The 27,157-nt window shown below is 38.0% G+C and overlaps 1 protein-coding gene across 4 annotated transcripts in view; it reads right to left on the reverse strand.

Annotated features, from left to right (window-relative positions):
- Positions 1-27,157, reverse strand: part of ZCCHC7 (zinc finger CCHC-type containing 7) — a 199,580-nt gene that overhangs the window by 163,679 nt on the left and 8,744 nt on the right. The gene's annotated exons all lie outside the window — the stretch shown is intronic.

Genomic DNA, 27,157 nt, shown 5'->3' on the forward strand with positions numbered 1-27,157 from the left:
AAAGGAGAAAAAGCCATGTTTTTCACAACAAACAGAAAACCTGGATCATGCCTGATGACTGTCATCAACATACAGATGACACCCAACTCACTCTTTTTCATCCAATCCAGGCCCTGAACTTTTGGTCCTTACTCAAAGCCTGGCTATGTTTGGGCATTGGATGCAGGTGAACAAACTGAAGCCAAATCCTGACAAGATAGAGACAATGGTGGTTAGGAGACCTCATGACTTAGGAGTGGGGAGGGGGAACAGGGGCACCTATCATCAGTAGGATTCAGCCTCCCCTTGTCACTCAGATTCACATCTTTGGGGTGCAACTGAATCTTTTAAAGCTGCACCTGGATTTTCAAGTTATAGGGGTGGGTGGGAGCACTTTCCACCAACTGTATCTGATGAAGAGACTGTGAACCTTATGTCAGATTCAAATCTGACCATAAAATTTTCCATATGGTCTTTTGCAACCCCAAGACCTCAGTACTGCTATGTGCTCTATATGAGACTACTACTGCAGACCAATAAGCTACACAGCAGCCCAGCTTCACTCAGGCTTGGGTGACCAGAAGCACATTACTGTACTTCAGTGTCCCAGAGTCTACACTGGCTTTCAATGACCTTGCATGCACAATGCAGGGTGTTGATCCTAAACTTGAAATCCCTAAGCCCTGAACTCTATGAATATAAGGAAACACCTTCTTGTGTGTGCCCCATCATGAACCCTAAGGTCAGATGAGGAAAATCTCCTGCAAGTACCATCCATATGCCATGTCTGGCAAAAAAAACAAAACAAAACAAAACAAAAAACAGGAGGTTGTGCTTGGTAGTTAGGTCTTTGCTCTGGAATGACCTTCATTTTGTGGTTTATCAGAGCATAAACCTGGACATCTACAGAAAACATTGCAAGACATTTTACTTTATGGGCAGACGTTTAGCGGGAAGGATTAGGTTATTGGGCACTGCTTGAGAAACTCGTCTGTTGCCTATTACATACTATTTTATTTAACATTTTACTTGGTTTTATAATTTATCTTGTTATTTACTGTGAGCTGTCCTGAACTTTTTCAGGAGAGGGCAGCATATAAATCTAGTAAATAAATATAAATAAACAAATATGCCTCATATGAGCTTTCCAACATAATTATTTTCAGGAGAAATGAAGGATGAGGCTAAAGCCTGTGGCTTCTTAAGGAAGGAGAAAATAATACTAGATAAGGTTCAGAATGGATACGGTGGGAATGACCACCTTCCTACTGTTGACGCTGCACTGGTGTGTGATCAGTTAGAAAAGTTAGACATTTATAGAAGTCAGGAGAACCGGATGAACTTCACCTGAGAGCGCTGAAGGAGCTGGTTGAAGTCATAGAAGGACCTCTGGTGAAACTCTTCCAAAACTCATGATGCTGGGAGGAGTCCCTGAAGACTGGAAGAGAGCCAATGTTGTGCCCATCTTCAAGAAATGGAGGAGAGAGGACTTGGGCTACTATGGGCCAATTAGCCTAACTTCTATCCCAAGGAAAATCCTAGAAAAATTAAATCGAGGCATCTACGTGTGATACGCTTGCGGAAGGTAGGATTCTGAACAACAGCCAACATGGCTTCACCACACGGAGGTCTTGTCTTGCCAATCTCATCTCCTTCTACAACCAGATAACTTGCCACCTGGATAAGAGAGAGGAGGTGGACACTATACCTAGACTTCCAGATCTGGTATCCCATTATGTTCTCATGAGAAAATTGGAGGATTGCGAGCTTAACTGCTCGACAGTTTGGTGGGTAGGAAGCTGGCTGTGGGGCAAGACCCAGAGAGTCCTAATGAATGGATTTGTGTCATCCTGGTGAGAAGTGGCCAGTGGTGTCTCTCAAGGGTCTCAGAGGGGGGTGAAGAGCTCACTGGCCAAGTTTGCAGATGACAGCAAGTTACGGGGGACAATAGGCACTCTTGAAGATAGGCTGCAGATATAGGCAGACATAGGCTGGCAAGCCGAGTGAATTGGAACCAGATGAAGTTCAACATTGAGAAGTGTAAAGTGGTCCATCTGGGGATGAACAATCCCCAACATAATAACAGGCTTGGTGGCACCAGACTGACTAGCACCATGACTCAAAGAGACCTAGGGGTAATAACTGACCATAGTATGCCGACTCAATTCAGTGGAGATTCAGTGTCCAAATCTCCGAATCGAATCGGGGGACCCTTTAATCTCCCCAAATTGAATTGGAATCCTCTGAATCAATTCAGAGAGACTCGATAATTCGGACATAGACACAGCTTTAAATGTTTTGCTCCATACCTCAAGGTATGAGGCAGCTTGCAAATACTGAGATGCTGGGACAGATGGAGCATCCCAGGGGAGTGTGGGGAGGTCCCCAGCACGCTCAGCACTGGACCTGGAAGTGAACCACAAGCACTTCCGGTCCACTTCTGGGTCCGCCGGGGAGTGTGCAGGAGACTTCACCCCCGGCGACTGGTGTCTCCTGGGTCTGGGGAGGCAGCTGGCATCCCCCTGTGGCTGATTGCTAAGCCATGGAAGTGCAAGGGGGTCCCCTGCGCATTTGGTGGCAGACCTGGAAGTGGGCCGGAAGTACTTCTGGTCCACTTCTGGTTCCACCACCAAGCATGTGAGGGGTCCCTCCATGCTCCTGTGGGATGCTCTATCTGCCCCACCACTGCAGTGTTTACAAGCCACACCTGGTACCTGGAGGTATGTAGAAAAAACATGTAAAGCTGTGTCTATGGCCGAATCGCTGATTCTCTGAATCAGCATCGAATCTTCAGATTCGGCTGAATCGAAATCCGGACAGCAATTCAAATCAATTAATTGAATCGCTGTCCCCAGTTTGGGCCAAATCCAAATTGAATATGGCCCATTTTGCACACCCCTAGCAAACAATACTCTCGCATGCATCAACTGATGCATCTCAAGTAAAACCAAGGAAGTGATTCTTCTGCTTTACTCAGCATTGGTGAGAGTGCAGCTGGAGTACTGTGTTCAGTTCTGGGTACCGCACTTCAACAAAGACATGGAAAAGCTTGAGAGAGTTCAGAGAAGAGCCACCCATATGATCAAAGACTTGCAAGGCAAGCCATACAAGGAAAGGCTGAGGGGCTTTGGCCTCTTCAGCCTGAAAAAGAGAAGGCTGAGAGGGGACTTGGTAGCAGCTTACCGCTACATCAGGGGAGTACATCAAAGACTCAGCGAACAACTGTTCACCAGGGCACCCTTGGGGAAAACCATGAGTAAAGGCTACAAACTCCTGGAAGACCATTTCAGGCTTAACTCTAGGGAAAAACTTATTCCACAGTCTGGACACCCTGACTGTGAAGAAGCTCCCTCCAGAGGTGGTGCAATCACCTACCCCTGGAGATCTTCAGGAGGAGAGTGGACAGTTAGCTGACTGGGGTCACCTGACTACAGTTGTCTTTCCTGCCTAGCGCAGGGGGGCTGGACCCAATGATCTTGCGAGGTCCCTTCCAGTCCCTTACAATCTATGAATCTATAAAATTCAGCAGTGATTAACCTACTTTTTCATACCACAAATACTATGTAAATTTCATGTTGTTACCGTTCCATTTTAATTGCATGGGTTATCTAGTTGCTAACAAGGAACCAAATATCCTCCTGTTTGTTAGGAAAATATACTCAGGTATATAAAGACAGGCAGTTACAGGATTTGTAAAGAGAAGGCAGTAGAGTATCACTGTTTCAGTTTCAAAATGCAGGCTGCAAATCAAGATACTTTCATTCATTTACTAGGTGCCAAGGTTGCCATAGCAGGGCACTAAAGTGCCTGCTCCTTTAAGAGCAGAAACTGCCTAGGGAGAGGGCAGAAACCCTACAAGTGTAGGTTACTATGGCAGCAGGCTGGCAAGGGGATTAGCCTGCACCTGCACCCAGTCAGCTGACTGGAAGCAGGCAGGGCCCTGGGCACATATGAACTCCAGGGCTGAGGCCAGCAGGGGTTAGTTCTCTGGCAGCAGCCAGGGGAAGGAGCCTGCAGAGAAGAATTGCCCAGAGATGCCATGGCCACCTGATATGCTGCATATAGGGCTAATGGGGCTCCAGAAGCTCACCAGGTACCCTGGCCTACAAAGGCACTTAATGCTGGGGGGAAGTTCGACTCTTTTAAAGGGACAGAGCACACTCTGAATTGCTTGTATTATGTTATAGCCCAGGGGCTCATATTTTTGGTTGCTGTTTATAAACCGGTTGACCGGACCAAGGCTATTGGGGAAGAGGAGGCCTCATTGGGGCCACACTACAGTGCAGAGAGCCAAGTGCCTGTGTGGGCACAGAGACAGGGATGTGGAGAGCCCAGAGACAAAGGAGAGGCTGAGCTACATCAAGGCCTCTGAGAGACAACGTTTAAATACCATCTGCAAGGCTTGGGGCATGGTAAAGGGGTGGTTTTGGAGCCATGCATCTAGCCCATAAGGCTGAGGGTGTCCAATGAGACATCCATTTTCAGTGGGACCCAAAAGGGGTCCAAGAACCCACAGGGCTCAGTGCAGTCCATCAGGACCATGTCCAAACACAAACTCGAGGGCAGCCTCCCTATTTATTATAATCACCAGCAAAATGAGGCTGGCGAGCAAAAGTGTGCCTGTTAGGATGGGATTCAATACTGACAAGTGCAGGGTATTGCACCTAGGGAGAAAGAACCAGCAGCACATCTACAGGCTGGGGAACTCCTTTCTCGTCAGCACAGAGGCAGAAAAGGATCTTGGAGTCATTATAGACTCCAAGATGAACATGGGCTGACAGTGTGGGAACATGGTTAGGAAGGCCAACCGCACCTTGTCATGCATCCACAGATGCATCACGAGCAGGTCTAAGGAGGTGATCCTCCCCCTCTATGTGACATTGGTCAGGTCACAGCTGGAGTACTGCATCCAGTTCTGGGCGCCGCACTTCAGGAGGGATATGGACAACATTGAGAGGGTCCAGAGGAGGGCTACTCGCATGATCAGGGGTCAGCAGGGCAGGCCGTATGAGGAGAGGCTACAAGACCTGAACCCGTTCAGCCTCTACAAGAGAAGGCTGAGAGGGGATCTGGTGGCCATCTATAAACTTGCCAAAGGAGACCAGCAGGCAATGGGAGAGTCCCTGTTCCCCCAGCACTACTGGGAGTAACAAGGAATAACAGCCAGTTATTCGGAAGTTGACTGAGAGTAGATTCAGGCTAGATATCAGGAGGCACTACTTCACAGTCAGGGCGGCTAGGACCTGGAACCAGCTTCCAAGGGAAATGGTGCTCGCCCCTACCCTGGGCATTTTCAGAAGGAGGCTAGATAGACACCTTGCCGGGGTCGTTTGACCCCAGCACTCTTTCCTGCCCATGGTAGGGGGTCAGACTTGATGATCTGCTCAGGTCCCTTCCAACCCTACAACTATGAAACTAGGCAAGACTGACACAGACATGGAGCCTAAGGGCGTCACGGCCATCCCTGGGGACCCCATCCTGCGACAGTTGCCTTTACACTTGCCTCTTCAATAGTGTATCCCTTCTTCTTGTACTCCTTAAGACACCTCCACAAATGCTGCACAAGCATTCAAACTGTTTCAATGATGCCCAACACAAATGCATCGAAAAGTTTTGCACTGTAGGATGCTAATAATTACTGAGGCAACATAATTCTCAAATTTACTTGAAATTAATTAATTACAGTCCTGAACCTTTAAAACTGAACCTGTTCTGTAGGGACTGCTGGTGTTACAGGATCATTTCCATATAATAACATTATGTCCCTGCAAGAGTCATTCCTTTCCCAAAGAAAAGGAGAAATTTAAAGGCTCAATCCAAAGACTCATCAATTTGGATTTCCGTGGGGGTAAGAGGACCTTGTTAAGAATATGTAATTTTAGTACTATTGGAAAATTATCTTAAACTGCTACATTGCAGGTCTCCCTTCTGGATTCATAAGTTGAGACTTGTAACAGAACTTCTTCTAAAACTATCCCTTTAATTCACCTAACCTAATTGTGGTCTATCTGGAAATACCTGCATTCATCAATTTTATGGATACATAATTTAGACCCTTAAAAAGGTATCCCAATTTTGTTCTTATCCATAAAGTATCAGAAGCTCACTTGCTTTTATCTTAAATATCACAAAAAGGTGGGCTTATCAATGAATGCAGAATCAAGTTCAATTATCACATGACTTTCAACACTACATGGCATATCATCCACTAGATAATCTTTCATTTAATAGCTGACCTTAACTGTACGACCAGGGCTTTGCAGGATACTACCCCTGGCCCTGCACTGACACAAACTGAGTACTCCACTTAAAGCAACACTGTGCACAGTAATGTGAAGCAATAAACTGGGGTTTATTGCCATTTGCGTGTATGCCCAGGACCGAAGCACACTGAGCCAGGTAGGCACAGCCCCGACTGGCATGGGACCAGTGGGAGAGAGATCAGCCTGCCATCCTGGTGCTGCTCTCCTCCAGCTCAACGTGCTGTGGAGGGGCTGGCTAGGGCACAAGGATGCTTCAGTGTGGGGTTAGCCAGCAGGCAGCCCTTGCACTGAAGCACCCTTGCATCCTAGCCAGGGCAAAGTTTATATATGCACTGCTGCGGAGTAAATTAGTTTACTCCAGCCTAACAGAGGCACACGCATAGACACCAACACGTTAGCGGGGCAGCTGATCTACTGTGCAGTAAACATCTCATTTAGATGTGCCCAGAATGACCGCATACTTAATAGCCAAATTTAGACAAAAGAAGAATCTCATGGCACACCTTTTAATATGAATCCATGATCAGAGTCCTAAGGTAAAAAAATTGGCATATGCACACTGCTACAGGTTTCACTGCATTAAGAATCACCCAGAATCATCATTTTGGAAGACAACAACAACAAAACACACTGTTTCTAATTGTCAGCCAGTATCAAACACTCATCTTAACCCCATCTTTCCTCCAGGTTGAGGACTGACCTTAGCAATCTGGACACATGCCCGCCCACCTCTGAGAGTAATTATAAATGACAGATTTTAATAAATAGAAGAGATCACCGGGCCTGCCTTCTTGCATGAGAGAGGCCAGATAATTTAACCAAGTGATACCTGTATCAAGCCAGATAACTTCTGGTTGAACGGAGAATCTTTATATACACAACTAACTCTGGCTCAAAAATGTTCGTGTGACAGAGAATTAAAATATGTCCTATGGTAAACTGTTCCAATGGCTAATTCTCTAGACATGTTAAAAATGGTCCTTAAGACTCAACACATCAAATTTGGGGTGTATGCAAATTTAGACATCTCTGGCCTGATTTTTCCAGGTGTTTGGCACTTACAGTTACCATTAACAGCAAAGAGTTTTGAGCGCTCTACTTCTAAAAAGCTGAAGTTGAGTATTTAAAAAACAAACAAAAAAAAAGGATGCACCCAAAATTAGAGACCATATTTGAACACAGTTCTACAGATTTTCACTGTCACCAGAGAGCCTGACCAACCATGACAGACAATGTTCAGGAATTATTAACCCCACTAGTCTCCAGGACTCCCTGCTGAAGAACGCTGTCTAGTACAACCACTTGCCATCCACAGATGGTATTCCCCCTTCTTCCCTACGTGGCCCCCACAGTTCACTGATCACCACCAACAAGATGAATGAGGAGAGCAGAAGGTTATGGCAAAGCTGGTAAATCTGATTCCCAGCACTGACAGCGTGAAGCACTCATACAGGACATTACTGTCACAGATCAGAAGATAAAAGTATTCACGTTGTATCCTCCATAACACCTAAGTCAGATCTTTCCCGGAAGTAAGCCATATCACCACGCTTAATTTGTCTTCGCTGGTATGGCCTTCCAGAATTACCGCTACGCTTTGCATTCACCAGTCATCCTGTTCAAAGCACTCTCTTCCTCACCTTAATTATTGTCCAAAAGGAACAAAATAAATAACATCCACTAGTGAATATTTTTATGTAAGCACAAGTCAGTTCCTACTCTAGCTGGAGACCTCGGTAAAGCAAATTAAAAAATATATCAGAGAGTTAAAACCTCCAAAGGAAAATGTAAGAGGAACAGGGAATAGTGCTTGCACTGGGACAGGTGTCAGCAGCCAAAGGCAGAGGAAACTAGGAATGCCAGGTGAAAATCTGGAAGTCAATTCAGCAGCCACTCTGTAAGTTTCAGAAGCACATGCTTCTGTTCTCCGAGTCCAGAAAATTCCTGCACATGTTGAGAGAATGGCACTGAACACTTTCTTTTTGGTCTGATTATATGCTAAATCAGTAGAGTCAAACATAATGAGGAAGTCCAAAAGAGAAGTGGACATTTTCAGAAAAAGCAAACTGTGTGGGGAATTTATATTAATTTTATATCATACAGTATATAGAGCTTCTTACACATTTTTGAAAGACTACCAAATACCTGTAATAAGAAGCTCTATTGGACTATTATGCTTTTTTTGGCAGATACCAAGAAACAGTTCTTCTAATCAATTTATCTTTTAGACTCATATGTGACAACAATTTATTGTCATACAGTACAAACCACAGTACAAACCAGGTGTAATATTTATCAAAGAAAAAAGTATTAAAAAGATCTCTAATGTGAAATGTAAATTATAATTTAAATAAACTTCCAAATTTAAATACAGAAAACCTAAATAACAAAAAATAGTTTTTGCTAATCTTTCTTTTCCCTTGAGCACTGATTTATCTTGGCACAAATGAAATAGTAGAAATTACACCCAGATGCACAGAAATGACAACATCACGGTTTACTTGTGAGACAAAGCAGTTATCCCAATACTACCTGGCAACATGGAATCATTTAATTCCCTATTCCACACTTGATTAAAATCCTAAAGAGAGAGAGAGCGCAGCTCTAAATTCTAGGAACAGGTACTGGGCATCTTTATGGCCCCAGTGACCCTCAAGAGGATTCATTTCTAAAACCTTAACAATACCTTGTCACTAGCAGGAAGAAGGAAATCTACTATTAAAGGCTATAGTCATTATAACTGCAAATGGTTTTAAAAGCCAAAAGCCAAGTATGAATTTCATCCCTCGGATTTCTTTTTCACTCAGTGAGAGGCCTTTCAAAAAGGTCTTGTTACGTTTCGAGGAATGCCTCACAATGATAAATGATTGGCTAAAATAAATGAAAAAGCTAAAAATTGAAATTACATGATTCCAAAATAAAGAAATGTTATAATATTGCTCTGTTTAGAGATCTACATTAACTATTCACAGTTCCAATTTTCACAACTGTTTAAAAAAAAAAAAGGAAATTTTACACAGAATGTTATGATCTCATATCATTATAAAATAGTCTCATTTAAGGAATGAATACTACACAAAGACGACAGGAGATGAAAAATGGATGTTCCAACTATTAATCACTCTATTCATGCCAAGGTGCTCTAACATATATGTCCCATAGTATCATTTAAAGCCATTAATTTTTGACATAATAAAATTAACTGAAGTCAAACCTAGAATTCTTCTCTGGTTTGTCAATTAAATATAATATTTTAAATGTAAATAGCTTGATTTTTTGTATGTAATTTCCTTTGTTTTCTATTAAAATAAAAATTGAGACAAGAATTTTGGCCCATGAGATAATGGACAATAAAAATAATGCACTACTAGGTTTGCTGCAGATTTTGAACAACACTGGGTATATTTCTAATTATTTGCTTTGCATCTAAGTAACCAGAAAGCTTTCAGAAAGCTTTTCTGTTTAAGAAATGTTTCATTTAATGTTTCAATAGACTCAGTATAAATATACATATATGAGTGTTTTGATATCATTTTTATCTAATGTTCCCATATAAATGCATTCAAGAGTTTTATTCTATAAAAACTTGGACTGAAGAATTATAAAGCAAATAGCTAGTATACTAACCTCTGATCTGGTTGACTGAAATGATGCATTGTATCAAATATTTATACTATATTTTACAAAAATTTACAGAATACCTGTATTTAAACACTCCTTGGGCTTGTGCTAGTAACTGCGTAAAGAAACTACTATTACCTTAAAGAATCACAACAATATGGCATAAACCAGAAAGCCATCATGTCTCTGTAGCGGGCCCTGAGGCGAGACTTTTTCCCTCTCTTAGTATCCATCAGTTCACCCTTCCCAATCTTAAAAAAAAAAAAACTCTCTCAACTTCCATGTTTCTAATGCACTCTCTCAAATAACTATTTATTTCATATTTATTAAGTCTCCCCAACTTATTTTTCTTTTCTTTTTTTTTTTGTCCCTATTGCTTTATTTTAGTCCTGGTTTTTAAAGTTTCTGTATTTCCAAAACCTTAATTTTAGTACTAGGGTTGAAGTGAGGTTGTAGTTGTGATGGTCCATGGAATATATGAGAGGTAAGGACTTTTCGGTAATATCTTTTACTAGACCAACTGCATAGTTGGGAGAGATGTTAGACAAGCTTTCAGGCACAAATTGTCCTTCCTATCATATACTGCATACATAGTGATCGACCAGTAGAAGAGCAGGATTGCTGCTTTTATTTAAAGCAAAAATATATAAAATACCAATGCAAGCAACAAGATATTACATTACATCATACGTCCTAAAGCAGCTCGTAAATTTTATCTTTAATTCCAAGGTAACCTCTTAAACTGATCATTAAACCCTAACCAGGGCTAAAGGTCCAAACAGAATGTCTACACTATGCAATGGAATATGGAAACTCTATCGTGTCAACAGTTCAAAAATCCCAAATGATCCAGCAATTACTTTAACCCCCCAAAGATGATTATTCTTTTGCTCCCACCACTGGCCGTAATTCTCTGTGCACTGGGAAGTCATGTCAACAAATCTTAATATTCACATATTTAAAACTGGTATCACAGAAAAGAGTTTCTATCATATTCTTTCTTTGGAGTCATTGCCTGTCTTTTCTCTTCTTTCTTCCTTTACTTTTTTGTTTTCCTTTTACATTAAGTTTTTTTTTCTTTATGGACCATGGAGCAATTTTTCATTCACCAGTGTTATACTTGAAAAGATTTCATATAAACAGTGCTTAGATTGCATCTTATACGGTATTTCATATTAACAGGCTTAAAAATTAGAGTAATAAAATTTTATTTAGAAGAAAAAACTCAAAGGAATTTGCTAAATGCCTCACTAAATGTTAGCATAACCAATTACATTTTTCATGTTCATAGTGTATAAATGTTCCTTTTTCCTTCCTCTTCAGCTCTTGATTAATTGTCCTTATCAGTGACTTCAGAATTCTCCTAGTGTACTAGAGATTAATCTATCATTCAAAAAAATCATCACGAATATGAAATGTTGCAACTTCTGTAAGGTTTCTTTAAAAATGGAAAAATTTATGGCAAACACTTATATCCTTTATAATTTGTGTTTTAAATATTTATGGACACATAATATGCAGCTTCTGAGTCAGACATACCGCAGCAATTTCAAGCAATGGTACCTATAAGATTTATTGCTGAAGGTGCAGGTGTATTGCTACTATAATACAAGTGAATTGATCTTATGTGGCTTTTTATTTTAATTTAGTGGCAGACGCAAAGCTAAATCTGTTATAACCACATAAAAGAAAGTCAAGTTACACATAATGGCTTGGGATTTTAGCTAATTTTTTAAAACTTAACAAGAGGCAGATTTCCCAGAGTTCTGCTCTTCAGAATCAATTAAGAGGCACTCATTTCTATTGCAAAGGTGTTCTCATTTTTCCATACCATACTTACATTAAAAGATTTGAATACTAACCTCTAAAATAAGGACTCATTTCTAAAGCAATATGTAATATTACAATAATATTTGAATCTGATATATTTTGAGTGCCTATGTTAGGTATTTTAACACAACAGGCTCTGCAATAGGAAGTCCTTGTTTGATTTTTTTTCATTTTAATTTTTGATACAAATTAAATCTGCATTAGAAAAACATTACTATCACAACATTTTTTTAAAGTACTCCTATATCAGTTAAGTTCTGGGTATGTTTCCCCAAATACTTTTTGCAAGTTATAAACAACTGCTTTCCACTTAGAATACAAAATAACTTGAAATACCCTATAGAAACAAATCTACTTTACAGAGAAAATAGAGATTTTTGACAAGTGAGTGAAAAAGAGAGACAGAACTAAGGGGGAAAGCCAGGTACAGTAATATTTTCCTCACTGAACAGCAATTAAATCTGTTTTTGAAAACTCGGTATTAAACATCAATAAGAAAAAAAATGCAAGGTCACTATTTTAGGAAATATCTGTCTTGTTTTGTCCATTCGATTCCTATAGTTTGTTAACTTTCACAACAAAGCATGCTAAGCTTAGTAAAGCTTTGAAGTGAAGTAGGGTGAGGGGAGGGCAAAGAACTGGGGATGACTGCAAAGGAGCACTCTGTGTTGGTGATTTTAATACAGAATCCTAAATAAGCCAACTGAGAATGGCTTTAACTGAACTCACTAGAAACACACAAGTAATTTTTGGGCCTAAAAATAGCCATCATACTTATCCATCTATTTTATACATAATGGAGGTCATCCAATGCTTTTATCTGTCTCCTAAAAAAATTCGTGTAATTTCTCAATCTTGGAGATACCTCCTCTGGAGCACTCTCCTAAAAGCATTTTGTTTGATAAAGTAGAAAGTATCATACTATTAAATGTTAGCTAGCAAACTTCCCTAACTCACATTCTACTGCTCTTTTTCAGAGTCCAAGTAGCTTGGATTAGAGGCTAAAATTACCACCTTATTTTTTGGACTTCTGAATGTACAGGAGTTGGTTGTGCCACCCCAACAAGGCTTAAAAAAATCCAAATGTTCTAGCCATCTTACAGCCACAGATAAAAATTCTAATTTTTCAAAAATGTGTAAGATGCATTAAAATCTTGTCCAGTTCTGCTAACGTGCTTACATATATGCATATTACAAAAGTGTCACTGATATGCCATAATGATTTCATTTATAGTTAATAATCTGCTGAACTAGAAAAAGGACTATCATATTGTTAATGTGTATTAAAATAATATGGGAATAAGTTATTATATATGTATAACAGCTCATTTTTAAAGATGTAATAACCTGTCCCATTTTATATTTTAACACTAGCAGGACTAGAACACAACTTGCTTATTTTTATTTAAAGCATCAACAAAAAGTGAGAGTATATACTTTTTGAGGGTTTTTTGGTGCAATTTTTGTTATTTAAAAGCATGAATGGTTTTGGAGGAATATTTTAAACAGCTGACGTTTATGCTTGAAAACCCTAAAAACCTTTGCAGTATGGAGGAAATAGTTAAAACAATTTATAAACATTTGGATTCAGAGCTCTTTATTTACAATGCTGGTGCTACCGCACAAACTGCAAAAGCGGAAATGGAGACACTATTATGGTTAGGACACCGCTCTGAAAATGCTTCCTTTGATTCGCTCTCACATCTAATCAAACATTGAAAAAAAAATATTACAAGACGAAGACTGAAAAAAAATCATAATGAACCTCTCAGATGAGAAACTAATTGGTACTAAGTACACAATGGCTTACATTTAATCCTGTTAATAATCACACAAAAAAGAAATAAAAGACTCACTTTTCAGCCATCTCTCTGGACGACTGGGCTAAAATAACAGCATGACTAAATCTGACATTGACCCCTTGGCCCTGCTAGGAGTTTAAAGAATTCCTTCAAGTCTTCTGAGACCTTTTCCCCCTCAACTACTCCACAAAGGGTGGGCTAGTCTCACACACTTGATGGTCTCCTTTGCATAACAGGTATAGTCGAGAGTGTTCATGTATAAATTATGTTCCAGTTATAACAACAACATAACTTAACACTTGACTGAATTAAATTCAGGAACTTGGTAATAAAATAGTTGATATTATGTAACAAGTTGCCTTGTCAAATGCCCACTTTTGTGGGTGGCTTTATGTTAGTGAGTTGAACACACAAATGGCCTGAAAACAGGATTTGCGTAATCATGGTGATAAAAGAGAGAAATAAAACAACAAGTATAATATGTAAACAAATGGAACTTGCCTACTGAGGCACTCGCGCTACATTTTAAGAGCCAACACATATACACGTTCAAGTTCTCAGGCTGTTCTGGCAGTCAACTTTCAAAGAAGCCTATTGAATAAGACTACTCCACTTATTTTAGCTTCCTTTCACAAACTTATTTACAGGACTACAACTTTGATTACCACACGAACACGCTCCAAAAAGAGCATACTGGCAAAGCCAGAAGCTTGTAAACAAAATCCTATGAAAAGAAAATGAGGCATTACCACTACTGGCAAGTAATTTACTTTTGTTTGTCTTTCTTCTTCACTTCTTTATAAAGATCTTTTACTTTCTTAACCAAAAAATACTTTCAACCTTAAAATTGGCCTGCAGCACTAGGTTATTTACCATTTTATCAGAGTATCACTAATATTTATAAAAATAAATGTAAATAAACTTCTAAGAGAAAGACAGAGGGCCATATCTGATTCTCAAGGGTTTTTTTGTTTTGGCAAAAGGATAAAGTATCATAACTAACATACTCTTTATATTTATTTGCAGCTCCTGGAAGTTAAAAGTAATATTTATGGAACTTGTGAAGGAACAAAGCACAGCAACTTAAATAAAATATATATATACACATATACATACACACATACACCAATAAAAAATAAAAATAAAAAATCACAAAACAAAATTTTCCATTTCTTTACAACCAAAGACCAAAAAAGAAATGTTTCTGAAGAAACAAGGAATACATCTCTCTCATAGTCTATCAGAAATCATTAACAACAACAAGGATAATAATAATAATAAAGAATACTTGACTAGGTCACATTTACAACATAAATAGCTGACATAGCACAAAGCTAAACTATTTTTTCTCTACTTCACACCCAATTTTGAATACTATTACTCATATCCCATTACATTCTCTTTCTGAACTGTATATAGTGCTTGCCTATTTTAAAACTTTCTCTCTGTCAAAATAAAATTATAACCATTAGAAATCAAACAAGTAAAACCTGACCAATAGGCCCGAAACACAATGCATGCTTAACACCCTCACAATTCTACAGATATTAGAGTGGAGACACATAATGCAATGGAAAGTTTTCTGTCACTAAAGGCCAAACACCAAGGAAAGCTTCTGTTTTGAACGAGATTACCAAAATTTCTGAAACTTAAAACACAGGCTGCAACTGACCTACTAAAGGATAAGTTTGGAAACTGCTAATGTATACCTTAAAGAACCATTTTCAGATATTACAGGAATCTGTATTTAAATCTGACAACTGTCTTTTTCTGTGTCATTTCTTTTTTAAGCCAAGGTATTTTATAGTAAACACAAAGCAAATGGGAATGTTGAAGCTTTTTTTTTTTTTTAAATATATATTGTCCTGAGTTAGAGTTGTATTATATTAAACAAATAGCCACATTTCAAGACACTCATTCTGAGCCCACTATTGTTATGAAATGAAAGGACCCTGAAACTGAAGTTTTCAATCTACAAGATATAATCTTATCAAACTTTATTGGCTTACCTTCACAGCAGTATCTAGACTGAGAAATAAATATAGTGTTAAAACCATTACTGTCACCACAGTGGCTGTTAATCACCATAAGTATTTCACGGCTTCTGCTTTAAAAGGAGAGAAAAAAAACTCTGATGTTTCACGATGCAGATGGAGTTTCAAATAAAGACCGAAAAAGGCATCTGGCAGTCATGACTTTTTTTTTTTTTTTTTTTTTTAAAGTTAGTGGAGGACGGTTTATAAAGTGTTTCAAAAGCTTGGCCGTTCTTGAAGACTTACGGACTTTCAAGAAAGCATAGTACACTGTAATAGTCTTCTGTGTAGCCAGACAAAAAGAAAAACAAAATATTTACACGTAAATCTATCTATCTGCAACATACAAAGAATAGTCTTTTATGAACATCTGCAAATGTGCCATATCCAAAAAGGTATTTTTCTGCATATTTTTGTATTGCCAATGATACACACACACACACAAATATCTTGTACTCATGTTTCTTGAAAAATATACATAAAACAAAAAAATACCAGTATTAATCTTGATATTATATAACATAAGATTCACCGGAAATGGCAACGAACTAACACAGCCACAAAATTTATATTTGAGACCAGAAACACGCATGCTATTTAGTAATTATTTACATTCTGTGGATCTGAGTTTCAGCACTATATATATGTTGTATAATTTACTTAAAATACAGAAATGTCACTACCTTGACCAACATGGTTTTAAAAAGATGCAATTAACTTTCAACAGGCATTAAGATAGGTAATACCCTAGTTGGATAAAACTTTTAAAACAGATATACTAACAGCTTTTTTAAAAAAAAGCCATATAAAGCCAGAACAAGATCATTTCTGGATAGATGAAGTGCTTCACTGCTGTTAACTACTGAACTTGACGGGTTTTATTAGCTTTCTAAAGTGTGTTAGAAAGATTTCCAAAAAAAAAAAAAAAAGGGAAAAAAAAGAATACACGTTAATCATTTGAAAACACTGATAAAAGCTGAACATTGCAGCATTTCCAGCTCTTCCATAAAATTATATAAAACTTTCTGACTGTCACATCTTCCAGCAATGTCAATGGTCACAGGTGACAACCAATCCTGCCTTTCCCCAACTTTACTACAATTTGTGATAGCCCTATTAATTCATACATATATTAAAAGAACAGAAAAATCGGTCCCTGTTGAGAGTTCTTTGGAAAACCCAGGGCAGTTTAAACCAAGCAGATGACCAGGCAAATGACCGGATTCGGATCAGTTACACCAGCATACTCCCTGAGCTACTCCATTGGTTTCTTTAGGGTTAGTTCAGATTAACACCCTAAGATTAGAATTTCTCATAGCAATGCGTGCTGGTATGAAGATGCCAATTTACAAATGAAAATACAGTCTTGGAATTGTTTTGTTTTTTTCTAGTAAGTGTGTGCAGCACTCTATATGCTTCTTTTGGGGAGTAAAAAAGCAATTTAAGTGTCAAGATGTTGAATATCTGACTATAAATGTTACAGCTATCATGTGGTAAAAAATAGAAGACAATCTCTACATCTGAAATATCATATGCTGGATTGGGGTTTTTTTTGTTTTATAAGAATATTAGATATCAATACTATGGTAGACCTAGCTACTAAAAAAAAAAGTGGAAGGTGTATCAGAACTTTTTATTATTGTTTTATACAACGTGTGTACAGAGATGAACATACCAAAAATTATTTCTCTGCCTCCACCATAAATGTGACACTGAACACCAATTTTAAGCATAATCTTGAAATGTACTAGCTATAATCACAAACATATTTTTTCTTTGCACAACCTTTCATTGCTATTTAAGACACTGCAGTACTTTTCAGTTTTACACTACAATAGTTCACGAAGTCATGTTTTTCAAGCCTTTACAGAATGTCCCATTTGTTTAAAATAAATAAATGGACAGAAGCATGAGGTTTAACAGAAGTTCTAGATGTCTTCAAAAGCAAGAGCAACCAGTTCTTATTTTAAAAAATTAACTGGCAACACAACTCCGGTGTCATTCTTTTTTACTTGCTTTTAATTATTCTTTAGCATATTATTTTTATTTTAAATTAGGAAAGGTAATTAATATAAATTGACTAGATATGTATCTATTTGATATGTGCAACCAAATGTATTTTATTTTCTTTCTTCTGGTATGCTAATTCATAAACTTTGTTTTTGCTCTTTTAGAGACTTGCTATCTTGTATTCTTTGCTATTCTCTTTACCCCTGATATTCCTAAATTTATTTGTGTTTTTTTAATTGCTTAAATAACTTAAACATCTATTTAAAAGGACAAAATTAGTTTTCCCACCAGTCCTCAGAGATCTAGGTACAATATAAGATTCCTTCCCAACCTGTAAGAAACACAAATAAATGGGGACAAGGAAGAAAGATCAAACTGATGAGAGAAGTGGAAAAAAAATTCTCCTTTTAACAATCAACAAAACAGTAAAAAAAAAAGAAAAAAGTGAAAAAGTCACCAAGAATATATGACCATGTAAGCATGGGTACTCTTGCAGAAAACCTAGTCTGCAACCCAAAGCCATGGGAAATTTAAATTAGTTAGAGCTAAGGTACACAATAGGCAGGAAAATCTGTACAGATAAAGGGGACTACTAAGGTTTCAGGTATACTTAGTTTAGATCTTTTGAGATTTCCAAAGGAACTTTATTAGTTTTATTAATTTTTTTTAAAATAATCAAGAGATTCAAGTGTATCCATATTACACTGTAAAGAAGATTAACTTTTTTCCTTTAATCAAAATATCCATATGCATATGCTGCATTGAAGAAAGGGTAGGTAGAATCCCACTGCTTATTACAGCTCCAGGGTGCATGCTGTTATAACAATTCATGCACAAAAAACTCCCCCTACGTTTAAGTAATATTAAGGTTCTTACAAATAAAGGCAAGAAAATGGAAGGTAAATTATCAGCTTTTAACTTGGCCTGTGGTTTTTAAGGGGAAAAAAGCACATTACTAAAAAGTCACCCACTGGCTCAATATCGATGCAATTTGTAAACAAACAGACAAAAAGTCAGATATTTCTTATATCAACCTTAATTTAACCAGTGTGACGTGGCATAACTTTGTTAATTTCCTCTTATTTGTGTCAATATGTGTGTTTTCACAAACTATATAACAGTATGTAAGTTGTTATATTAAAACAGACACTTTCTAAAACTTACAAACAAAATAACCCTGGACAGAACTATGAATTAAGACTATGGAGTAAGCATTTCTACAATATCACATCCATACATACTTAAGAAGTTCTAGAAAAGGAGATTATTTACTGTCATCATCCCTATCAGCCTTTAGTAAATATGCACCTCTAATTAAATACCTACTTAGGTCCTATCCTAGAAGCTGCCAAATGAAGCAGCCCTCTGCATGCCCTCAGAGCTCAATGTAAGACCTGGGCCTCAGGCCCCACGCCTGCAAAGCAGCAACTCCTCTCAAGAAGCAGTCAGAATTGAAGCTCAGTTTAAGCTGCTCAGCATATGATCTGTGCAAGCAAGATCAGGCAGGGAGTGAGTGAGCTCCTGTTTAAACTGAAAAATGCTGGCCTTTTTTTTTTTCTTTCTCTTGAAATACAAGTGATGATAGGGTAATCTGCTATCAAATGCCAGTTTATACTGGAAGTGTCCTTATTTCTTTCTATTTCAGAAAACACCAGGAAATAATTTTACTTGTTACAGTCTTAATTTGTCAAGTATTTCTGGAGGGAATAAAATGTTTTGCGGCTGGACATTTACACTTTTCTTCATCCCAGAATAAACTTGGAATGTTGAATTATAAACCCATAAAAGGGGGAAGATGAGTGGCTATTAACTGAAGCAGCACTAGCCACAAATGGCAAACTAACACTAACTACTAAACCCAACAGTTCTTCTAAGGTGAAAGTGATATAAGGAATCTCTAGTAAAATGTACAGTAATTGTAGTTAGCAACACATTGTGAATAGGAATATATTTAAATACGTAGCTCTTTGTCATCATAAGAAACACTTTTACTGTGTTGTTTTGATGTCATCAGTTAATTTGTACAAGATCCCATAGCATTGAGTCTTAGTGTAAATATGAAAAGCAATAGCTGTACCCCTTATTGAAACTGAATTTTATTGAGTAGGAAATTATTTTATTAGACATCTGCAAAAGTCCCTTTCAAAAAAAAAAAAAAATCAGGAATTTTTTTTTTTTTTTTTTTTTTTTTTTTTTTACAAGACATGGTATTTCAAGAAGCTTATTTTTCCCTATAGCATTAGCAGAATACAAGAGTCTGTGTACTTCTTTTGAAAACAAACACCTACAGACAAAATAATGTGCTAGTACAAAAAATACCAGTTGGAGTAAAACAACATCAAGAAAAACGTTAAACTAAAGATGGAAACATAATTAAGGAGCAGGCTATTTATCCAAATAATAATATTTTTCTTCATTTTGCTACTTGCACATATATTTAATGAATACAATTAGTAATGTAGTTAGGACTGATATATCCATAATCTAGGTTTCAAAGCAACATCAAAGCTGTCAAACAAAAATAAATGGTCAGGAAGAATCTGCTTAAAGTGCTGACGGTCAAAACTTCCTTTTCTGGAGCACAGCTAGTATCAATACACCCAGGTCCCATTATCTGAGATTGCTTTTTCCACTCTGACTCCAGTATCTGCTTAAGTAGCAGTTGTTGTTTTCACTACTGAATAGAAAGATTCACCCTAATGTCAGACACAATGTTCGTAGGGGAACGACACAAAGACCTTACAGATTTTCTCATTTTGTTTTACACACTTACATGTTTTACAGTTCCACTGAATGAATAGAAAATGTAACTATTGTGGAGGGAAGCTTAACAAGGAACATCTGCAGCTACGGAGACTTGTAAATCCCTACGACAGGGAGAGGGAGAAACAGACAGACACTAGAAGTGCTAAATACAAGCAAACTACTTTGGAAACAGAAGCTTCCATTTTATTTACTGACCGGTATTTCTTTTCTTATTTATCCCACTACTTTAGCCAGCAAATTCCAATATAAAAAGAATCATCAACAGACAACGAACAAGCATCAATTGCAGTGGTGGCAGCTATATTAATGGACATGACAGGGTCCCTTCAGCTCCAGAAACTATGGATGAGTCTAAACCATTATTCCTAAATTGGAGTAAAAAAAATATACTAATCTGTCAATATGTCAGTCAGTCATCTGTTTCCCTTCAGTATCATCACCATAAACAGATTTATTTAAAAAAATAATAATTTATTTCATACTTCTCTAGTCCTAAAAACTAAAATGTTGGGCAGGGAGAAAAAGCTGGAAGTATTCTGTATGTAGAGATAAAGTCAGACAATTGTCTGATAAACAGATGTTCTAATGACTAGGCTAATACTCCAAGTCTTCAACTTTTCATTGGTCTCTATTTGCCATCAAACTTAAGGCAATTATAAGCATAGCAATGCACCATATAAAGTGTTGAAATAAAGAGTAGAAGGTGATCTTTGATGCATGCACTTTTTTTGTAAAGGTCAGTCCTGAAAGAAACTAAACTTCATTCACATACAGTGTCAAGTCAGAAATCTAACCCTGACCACAGCTACTGGAAGACCGAAACTATCACGGGCTGGGATCCCAAATAGTATCTGCTTCACACAGGGAACCTATAAATTAGCCAAACCATCTCACATTGTGTCAACATCCTGAAATGTTTCTAATGAGGTCTGCAGTCTGCTGAGCAATGACCACAAAAGGCATCTGAAATTTAACCCTGTTTACGACAACAAGTGATACCCAGTATTTGTTAATTTTAATAGCAATTTATTGTAGTGAGAAGTAACGTCTCTAAAAACTGTTAAAGAAAACCAATGGCTGAGTGGAAAACAGTGTTTTGCCTCATGGCAGCTTTGGGTTCAAAAGCAATCTTATGAACTACCTTCTACAAACTGGTAATGGCAACAAATGTTATGAAATCAACATGCCTCATCTCTGCTGGAGTGCAAAAGAGTAAGTGGGGAAAGAAGCCATGTCCTGTACATCTTGGTGGCTGATCCTCTGTGCTGCAACTTGGAAAACTGTCTTTCCAACTGCAGGAAAAAAAACTATAGGAATTAAAAGCAATGCTACAAATTTGAAGAGAAATATATTAAAAAACGATGCTTAAAGGGGGAAGAGATGAAAGACCTGCAACTGCAGGAGGTGAGATCTTTTATCATACAAATCCTTATTACAGTGGAGGAAGAAAGGTGAGAGTTCCTCCTCAAAGGTCTATGGCCCGTAAAACTTCACGCTTATATTTGTCCCATCCTTTAAGCACTTACAAATCCTGGAAAAAATAAGTAAAAGTACAAATCTAAAAGATTATCCATCTTAACATTTCAAATGGATAATAAAATCCCTTTGCAAAGCAAAAATGCATCAGCAGTTGAATGTATTTTCAAGAATAACACATAGAAAAACCTAAAAGATGACCAGCATACATAGATAGCATACACAGGGTATGTCCATGCCATTTCAGTACCATGCAAGGGAGCCATAGATCTTTCTGTCCATGCATGCATCTTCCTAAAATAGAAGCAATGTAGCACAGCACTGGGCACGTGCCAAGAAGCTCTTCTTGTTGTCATGTTTCCAGCCACACAAGGCCAAAACGCTCCCACACTATGAGCTATCAGGTGCAGTGTGCCCCACTGCAGCACTCCCTGGTGTGGCAGTGAGGTGGTGGAGACATGCCCACAGACCATAGGAGATATGTCACTACTGGTCACTTTTCTGTTAGTTGCATCTTACTTCAGATCATTTTTACAGCCTTGTTCAAAAGCAGCGTGCAAAAAAGAAATCAGGATGAGATGGGTCAAAACTACTGAGAAACATCAGCTGTTTGAAGAGTTCCAGAAAGATTTCAAGAGCAAGTAAGGAAGCCAGTACCTGTTCTCAAGTGGTCAAATAAAAGAAGCATGCCCCCAGCCAGATATCTACAAAAGTAACATGAATGGCCCATGTTGGAACATGATGTCAGCCAAAACATTAACTTACAAAAGAAAAGTACTGGAGGAATGCATTTATGAGATGTTTACTGTGGAGCTGACTAATCAGCTCCATCGAAAATGTCTCGGCGTCTATACGTGTGCCCCTATTAGGACGCAGGAAACCAGCAGGGAAGTATTTGTAAATACAAGTACTACCCTGCTGCAGAGATTTTTGTGCACACCAGCGCATGTATAGATGCTGACTTGGTTGGCTGGAGCACAAGGGTGCTTAGAGTGCAGAGGCTGCCTGCTGGCTAGTGCTGCACTGAAGCTCCCTCATGCCTCAGCCAGCCCCTCCACAGCACATGGAGCCAGGGGAAGCAGCCCCAGGCTGGCAGGCTGGTCCCGGGGCCCCTGCCAGCTGGGACTGCTGCAACCAAGCTCTACATGCTGCACATGATTAAACTCTGGAGCTGATTGCTCCGGAGCTAATGGCTCCCAGGAGCACATTCAAATGGTGTGTCTGGAAGCAAAAAACTCCAGAGCAATAAGCTCCAGAGTTTATTCATGTGTACTAATTGCATGTGTGGATGCACCTGAGAATTGAACTAAATCCAAAAATGCCAAAAGATACTAATACTCTTTTGTGAAGGAAAAAAACCAGCAGCTTTCATTTGTGTACCCAGGAGTCAAGTTGTACAAATTAGGAATTTGCACAGCCAAAGGTTAACAATTTTAATTCAAAATCGAAAGAGCAAAAGAACCTTAATTTATAGAATATCAAACTTCTTTTTTTCCCCCTACTATAAAAGGAATGCATCTTTTTCGTTACAATAGGAAGTGGAACTACCTTTGCAGAAACCAGAAGGTTGTACACAGAAGGGTTTCTCTGCATATGTTAGCGGAGTCGAGCAAGAATGCTCTTTTTCACGAAGGATATTTTAAAAAGATGGCTCTGCATTTAAAGTTTGGTGAAAAATTAAGAAGTGGGAAAGTTAAGACAACAACTTTCCTATGAAAAAGGTGTGCTTCATTACTTTCCTTGAGAAGTTATTTTTGATTCCAGCGGAATCTCAGTATTTTCATCTCAGTGCTTCAGGCACAGAGACAGGCCCAACAAATGACTGACACAACAGGCCACTCAAACAGTCAGATATACATATTGTGTATATATCAGTTCCTCTTTTAATGTGATCCTTAACTAGGTACTATGGACATCTAGCTATACACAGGAGGGGAGAAGGGGGGGCAGCAGTTAAAGCGCCCCTGCCAACAGTTTGAAAGGCAGGGACGCTGAATACACATGATGAGGAGGCTGCTGGAGTGTTTTAATTAGAACACTCCAGCAGACTTGATTAATCTAATTAGAACACATTGGAGCAGGCATCCTGCACGTGTACAGGCACCCTTTATAAATAAATGGACCGCTAGTGCAGGGGTGTCTAGCCAATGTACACACTCATAAACACTTTGATTCTAGTCACTACATTTTATATTCACACAAACACACATTAAAATCCTTAAAAAGGAGTAAGTTCTACAGTAGGAGGCCCAGAAAACCAACAGAAGTGATATTTAATGTTGTTCTATAAAAATCCTAAAAGTGTAAATAAATGTGTCTCAAAACAATTTATTTGTGAATTAAGGGAATCACACCTTTAAATGAACAGCTGGTCAGTAAAATTACAATTAAAAGTAACCAAATATTTTGCTTTTCCCTGACCTTCTTTGGGGTTTCACCTTCACAAAAATCAAGCTTCAGAAAACGGCTGCCTATATAGTATATGGATTCCACGCCACCAGAAAAATGATACTGTGGAGCTTAATAAATAAATAATGGATACATTAGATACTAAAGACTTGTGGCTTTTGTTCTGTAAAACATCTGAAGAAAAACCATTGCAACTTTACATATGAACGTATAAACAAGTTACTGCTATTTGGGTTGTTACTTTTATATTCCCCAAGAGATTCAAATAATTTTTAGACCTGAAACTTTACCTTTTTATTATCTTACGAACAAAATAACTAGTGAAGCAAACTTTTCCACCCTGAGCCTACCTGAATACAGACCGATTAAATATCAGAAAAAATACAAACACGCTGGTTTAACCTTCATCTCTGCTAAGCAGCATGTTATGTTTGACCAATCAGAACTTTGCGCTCAGGTGAGATAAGTCCACAGTATACAATTATTTTCTGGTACTTATAGAAGTTAAAATTAATTTGCATTTTTGACCAAGTAAACTGTGACAGACAGGAGGTTTTCTGCAAAGTAAACACACATAAAATGAGGAAAACAGTGCCTACATGAATTTGTACTTTGGTACCTACCACATTTAATAAAAAATGTTCTGTTAAATGTATTGTGAAATATTTCCAAAAATGCACATACTTTTTCATGTAATTTGAAAAAGTTTTAGTATACTTTACATATTTTCCTTTTTTCTGGGTTCATTTTTAAAACCACCATGGGCAATTACTATTTGAAAGCTCAAGAAGCTATATAAAATTTGCTGAAAAAAATACTGATTACTTACCTGTACAATACTGAAATATTAATTGAATTATTATTATTGACTTATTAATTGAACTTTGGAGAAAACAAGAAAAGAAATACAAGCTAACACTAGCAATTTCTTATTTCACTGTGCACAAACTGTATTGCATGTATGGCCTGGCATATTTGCTACCCAAGAGGCACAGAACATTCTGTTGAAGAAATGCATACTTTATAATGGCACAGCATACAGGCTGTGGCTCTCAAGAAAGGAAAATAATCAATCAAATAAAATGCAGAACTGGTTTTGAACAGTTATCTATTGAACTTTTAAAAATATAAAATACTTCCACCCTATAATAAATATGACGTGCAAAAAACAATGTGATCTGCAGATCTGCTGTGACAACCATGTTCTGTACCATTCTTTTACCACTGAATTGAAACAGCATGAATAGCAATTTTTTTTGGTGAAATCTCTCAAGCATGGGCAACTACATTAAGCTCTCAAATCAAAACACTGAGGTAGTATGTGTTATAATCTTTTTATCAAATGAGAACAGTAACTACAGAACGTATATATAAGAAAAACACAATTTTATATCAGAAGTTACCAGACACAGGGAGCAGATCATTTAAAAAAAGGGAAAAAGGAATTTTCCTAGTTTTTTCCTCCCTCTGCAAATCATTACAAATATGCTGGATAGTAGTGCTAATCATTTGACCACTAATCCTAAGGGAACAATCAATCAGTCAGTATATTATCAAGTATGTCCCTCTGCACACACAAATCTGTGGGTATCAAACAGAAAAGTAAAACACTGGAGATGATGTTACATGTATTTTTGATTCAAAAGGCTAGTGAAGACAAACTGCTCCAGCTGGCCTTACTGTGTTGAATCAGCATCTCTGAAGGCAATGATTACTCTCAGTGACTGACAGAGGACACTGCTCCTGGAAAAAGTCTCACTGTAATGAGCGACTAGAATGCAGAGGGAAAGGGAAGATGATTGTCAAGTAGACTTTTTCAGACATTGGTGCCAGAATGCATTATCCTAGTAATAAAACAACCATCATCATAATGCGTGGTCAATATTCTAAATTCAAAAACTTCACAAGACTTGTTTCTTATGAGCAGGTCATTAAAAAACAATTCTTTCACCCAGGACACCTCCGCTGACTTTTCTGAGTAATAATCTGAAAACTTCTTTTGAAAGAATACCAAAAAGCTACATGTAATAACCTTGTTTAGGAATCACTGTTCACTATTTAACACATATCTTGTATATCACTAATATAAAGTTTTAGAAAAACTGCAGTCTTAGTATACCCAAGTTGTTTACACTGGCTGCATCAACACATGCACTTTACTGCAGGGTTGACTAATTAGCTCTGCAGTCATGCGTCACAGTCTATGTACGTGCCGGTATTAGGGCGCAGTAAATTAATTAACTCCGTCGTAGGATAATACTGTCAGGGACAGTATTATCCTACAGCAGAGTAATTTACTCCACCAGAATGCACATGAAGACAGTGACAGGGGCTGGCTAAGGCACAAAGGTGCTAAACTGCAGGGGCTGTCAGCCACCTAGCACCACACTGTAGCAACCCCATGCCCCAGCCAGTCCCTCTGCCACATGACACCGCCACCTGAAGCCCGGGGCCGACTCCCCCAGCCTCTTGCAAGCCTGGGGCTGCTCCGCCCCAGCTCAAAGTGCTGTGGTCCCAAGCACATGTGTAGACACTGTGTCCGCGAGCAGCTGACTCCAGCATGAACTACACCAGTTTATTTTTTTTCCACACTAATAAAACATATAGATGAACCCAGTGACTGTGAAAGTTATTCTCTCCCCCTGTTGTATTTTTCTTAGCTTTGATTCCAAGTTTCCTTATTTCTCAAATTCTACACATTAAATGCTGTTTTTCAATACCCACTTTATTTTCCTTGTTCACAACATTTAACTATTAGAGCCCTGTGTTGTTTCTTTTCTCATCTTCCAAATGTTGTTTGCATCTTTTCCTTTTTATGCATTTCTTAGTATTAACTAATTCAATTCTTTCTGAATCCCCCCTTCTTTGTCTTTGCAAACTCTAGGAGTAAACACACTTTGACACGTGCAAAGCTTCATGTATGTCTAGCACCATTCAAACAACTGTATTATAATTATATGCTAGATAA

Source organism: Alligator mississippiensis, chromosome 3 (assembly GCF_030867095.1).
Source record: "Alligator mississippiensis isolate rAllMis1 chromosome 3, rAllMis1, whole genome shotgun sequence".
NCBI lineage: Eukaryota > Metazoa > Chordata > Crocodylia > Alligatoridae > Alligator > Alligator mississippiensis.